Source organism: Mustela nivalis, assembly GCF_964662115.1.
Source record: "Mustela nivalis genome assembly, chromosome: 2".
Taxonomy (NCBI): domain Eukaryota; kingdom Metazoa; phylum Chordata; class Mammalia; order Carnivora; family Mustelidae; genus Mustela; species Mustela nivalis.
In genome coordinates this window covers 164,801,123-164,805,877 of record NC_139021.1, presented here as the reverse complement: position 1 = coordinate 164,805,877, position 4,755 = coordinate 164,801,123, and the positions used below count along the sequence as shown (strand labels likewise).

At 37.9% G+C, this 4,755-nt stretch overlaps 1 pseudogene across 1 annotated transcript; it reads right to left on the bottom strand.

The window, feature by feature from the left end:
* Positions 1–807: 807 nt before the first annotated feature.
* LOC309860443 (metallothionein-1E pseudogene) lies at positions 808–1,220 on the bottom strand (annotated as a pseudogene). Its single transcript has one exon. The product of its transcript is annotated as a metallothionein-1E pseudogene (transcript).
* Positions 1,221–4,755: the final 3,535 nt, after the last annotated feature.

Genomic DNA, 4,755 nt, shown 5'->3' with positions numbered 1-4,755 from the left:
CCAAGAGCAGAAGAACTAGAGTTACAAGGCAAAAACCAGAGTTACAAGGCAGTGTGTGATGCACAAATACCTTCTAGATATGGGTATGAGGCAGGGCCATTCTGGAACTACTAGAACGAGTTATTCTCCAGTCCCAGGTAGGGTTGGATGCTGACATGACAGACCACAGAGAAAAGCAAGGACTTCAGAGATGAACAGACTAGACCTGACATCTTCAGGAACCAGACTAACAGATGAAACAAGAAAACACAAAAATCAAAACAACTTAATGATTTGATAGTGGACCAAGTAGAGATTGAGCATGTACTGATAAGAAAGAGGTCTGCTTTCATGATTGTGGACCTTTATTTCTTTCTGAATCAAAAATATCTACTTTTTATATAGGATTGGCCACAACTAAATATCATTCCAACAAGACGGTGAGTGAGGGGAGGAGGAGGAGAATGAGGAGTGTGTGGGGAGACCAGGTATAGGTGATGATTTCTTCCACTGTGAATGGGGTACTTGGTAAAGTATCTAGGAGGGTATGAAACTGTCTCAGTGCAATTTATTCTTGAGGGGCTCTTAAGGTTTGGGAGCCCTTTCACTCTGGACTTAACTGGGATCTGTCTACACATCGAATCAACCATCATAAGAGAAGGAAGAGACAGTAACTGCAAGTATGTGTGTGTGATAGAGGAGTAGGGAGGGGTGATGGAAAAAGCAAGAGAGGGGAGAGACAGAAAATAAAAAGAAAGGATAGGCAGGCATCATGAATAAGTACCTAGATTTTATATACTAACTCAGTATATAAATATATACTGAATATAAGTCCATAGCTTTTATTATGTAATTCACGTATTTTATAAGGATAAACAACAAGGAATGTAGCAAACTGGTCAGGGTTGTATCCAAAACAAAAAGCACCAAGAAACATTGTAGGTTTGCACACGTCGCTCTATTTACATCGGAAACAGGCTCCCTAGGATCAGGCACAGCAGCTGCACTTGTCCGACGCCCCTTTGCAAATGCAGCCCTGGGCGCACTTGGCACAGCCCACCGGGCAACAGGAGCAACAGCTCTTTTTGCAGGAACTGCATTTGCATTCTTTGCATTTGCAGGAGCCAGCGCACGTGCAGGAACCACCTGTACCACAGGAGCAGTTGGGATCCATAGCGTTAATAACCGACAACTGGACTCCGTAGACAGTAGCACAACAAAAAGCAAGCACTTGGCAGAAGCGTGGTTTTTTTTTTTTTTTTTTTTGGCTTCATTACATTTTTATTTGATTTTGATTTTGATGAAAATTCTTTGTTTGTAGAGAATTCTTGGTCTGCAAAACTTCTCCAAAGTCCCCAGCCTTACATGGCAGAGGTAAATTAGGGTAAATTATTCATCTTTGAAGATTGTTTCTTCATCTCTGTATTGAAATTAATAGCATCTAACTCATGGAGTTATTATGAGGATTAAATTAGCTAATATGCAAAAACACTTGGTTTTTTATTCTTGTATTTTTATGGTGCTGGGCATCTATCAAGATGAGATGATAAAATTATGGTACATCTAATCTCTGATACCATCTATGATGGTACATCTAATCTATGGTACATCTAATCTAAGAGTCTGATAGAACTTCATGTGCCAAAAAAGCAGGATGCACAATATCAATAGTTAAGTATTAAAAAAAAAATCTGTGAAATGTAGTATATAATGTATGCCCATTTTCATGAAAATTGATATATTTTCTTGCATATTTCTGGAATAATAAGAAATTGGTTATAATCCCTACTCTCTGGAAGTTGTTTGGGACACCAGAGATCATAAGTAAAAAGAATCACATTTTACTATGTTTTCTTTGTCCCATTTAAAGTTTTATCATTTATGTAGTCTTCAATTAAAAACAAAAATAAAATGAAGAGAGGAAAGCATGAGGGTGAGAATAGCTCCTGTCCCATAACTTGAAAAGATTAAATGAGATCATATATGTTAATATTTTGCTTCATAGTTAAAAAGCCCTCTAAAGGAGCACCTGGGTGGCTCAGTGGGTTAAAGCCTCTGCCTTCAGCTCAGGTCATGGTCTCAGGGTCCTGGGACCGAGCCCCACATTGGGCTCCTTGCTCAGTGGGGAGGCTGCTTCCTCCCCTCTCTCTCTGCCTGCCTCTCCGCCTACTTGTGATCTCTGTCATAAATAAATAAAAATCTTAAAAAAAAAAAAGCCCTCTAAAACACTGCCTCTGATTATACTATAATAAAGGAAGTTTCCTTTGGCTTTCAAAAGAGTTTTGAATGGCCATGACATGAAAAATGAATGACTATGGAAGGATGGGGGTTAGAATTATGAGTAATGCTATTTGTGTACTTAACTGGCTCCATTTGGGGGGACGATAAACCACACTTTGTATATTGTGCTTTATGTGCTTGGTTAATGTTGGTTTCTCTCTGTGGTTTTCTAATCTACTAATGACCTGTAGTTTTGTGAGGGCGTGCATTTTCATGTTACCAGGTTAGAAAGAGTTTAGAGAATGGGTCTCCAGGTGCTCTTGAAATTCTCTACCAAAATGAGATTTCCTGGCCCTATGCCTTGCTATGGGGAGCTATAATCCTTTAAGTAAAAGGATTACTTAAGCACTTAAGTAAAAATTTTCAGTTGAAGGGGGGAAAATCACAGAAGAGAAATGTGTGCTTTAGGGCTAAGAGTGTACAAGTTAATTTTGATCCTCCAAACTAGAACGTAAAAAATGTCCGATTCCCCTCTGCCTTGTATTTTTTTTGGCCATTAAACAACCATCAAGCAAAACCAGAATCATTATACTAGTTTGAAAATGTTTAAATTATACACTGGATAAAGTTATAAAGTTACAGGTTTTTCTAGAGTTAAATTAGGGCAGAAAAATTAGAGTCTTGAAGGTGTAATCCTTCATTAGATGACTAACTTAGGCCATTCTTCTCCTCTTGATCTTCTGTAGACATTCTGTATTTATGGATTTATTATAGAAGCCACCATGAGTCAATCTATATCCCACTTCATTTCAGGAGACTGATGCTGGGGAACCTTGTTCTATTTTCTTCGACTGTACCTAGACCAACGAGATGCTACCTTTAATTGGTGATTTGTAGGAAAGCAACAAGACTACAACTCATTAGTGTCTGAGCTGGTGACTTTGAGACTGTCCACTGGAAATGAGCTGAGAAAGTTGCCCTCCATTGAAAACTTGCTCTCATAGGACAATCTAACCTCATGCCATGTTAAAAACAAACAAACAAACAAAAACAAATAAACAAAAAATCTGGAAAATACCTTTTCTTAAATGTCTGTGCTGTGGATAGTTAAGTGTACTGCCTCAGTATATATGTGTGTGGCCATGACATCTGTTTCACCTTGATGGGAAAATCTCTCTCCATTTTCGCCAGGCAGCGTACTCTAAGATCGTAAGGGGGCTTGTGAAAGAGTAATAGTTTGAAGTTTCTCTCCCTAGTGCCTTTGGTTCTTCTTTTATTAATCTATAGTTGTTAGTTGGTTAATTGTATTTTCTAGTCTGCACATTTCATGGCAAATAGGAAACCCATTTACTGTAAAAGGATGTCAGTTATTGTTGGTAAAAGACCCAAGACATTAGTAATCATGGCATGAGAAAAAAGAATAATGGGTTTGGTTGTTTCCTTGAGTTGCTTTGGGAAATAGATGTTATGGCAAAATAACTATTAGATTTTATTTTCTCAAGGTCCTAAAACTCTGTTAATCTGATCTGTTTCCTGGATAATTCTATGCCTTTAAGTGTCAACTAGAAATTGAAGCTCTAGTTTCTAAAATTGCAGCTTCAGGCTTGCTTGGTCCGATGCTTCTTTCAGAATCACATTTTTATGCTTTCATTCATGCATGCATGTTTATTTTCAACAACACGTTTTGAGTACTTACTATGTTCCAGATGTTGGTTGAGAAGCTGGAGGTAAAACTATGAATGTCCAATAACACAAAATCTGATATGGAGGATCCTTGGTTTAGGAAACAGACAAGTAAATAAATGATTCTACCACAATGTCTCAGTAGTAAATACAGAATATTCTAGGAACAGAGAGGAGGGGTAGCTAATTTAGACTGTGATGGGGATGGGAGATAGGGGAAGTCTCCGGGGGAAATACACATCTATATTGGATCTCAAAAGAAAGGTGGATGTTGGCTAGGTAAAGCGTTGTTCAAATGTGCTTTTTTTGTGGTTTGGAATTCTTAATATTCATAGAAATGTGGCAAAATCAAGATCCGTTGGAAAAACTTGGAAAAAAGATCTATGTAAAGAAAATGTTGGACCTAGGATATTTGGCAGAGGAGAATATGTAATGAGTTGGATAGAAAGAGCGGGTGACTTTTGAGTATGAACTTCCTATTCAAGGATCAACGTATAATGATCTAGCAACTCATTGGGATGTTTTTAAAAAAATTATTTGTGTGTTTTCTTCTTCATGCATTCAGACTTAGTAAGTCTGGAGGGAGGGTCAGTAATAGGCATTAGTAACAAGCCGCCCAGGTAAGCACAGAGTTTTCCTCTCATTGACTTTTGTTACCATCACTATACCCAGCCCCCTTTTTCGCCTTCTACTAGCGCATCCATGAGAGATTAGCATTTTCAAAAGAATTATTTTAAATACTAAGTAACAATAGGAAAGGCATAAAAGTCTTATAATTAGTGAGGTTTACACAGCACAAGGTCGAGCTGTTCCTATAAATACAATCCAGGGTTCAGATTTAGAACAGCTTTACAAGGCCGTTTTTGGATTTCT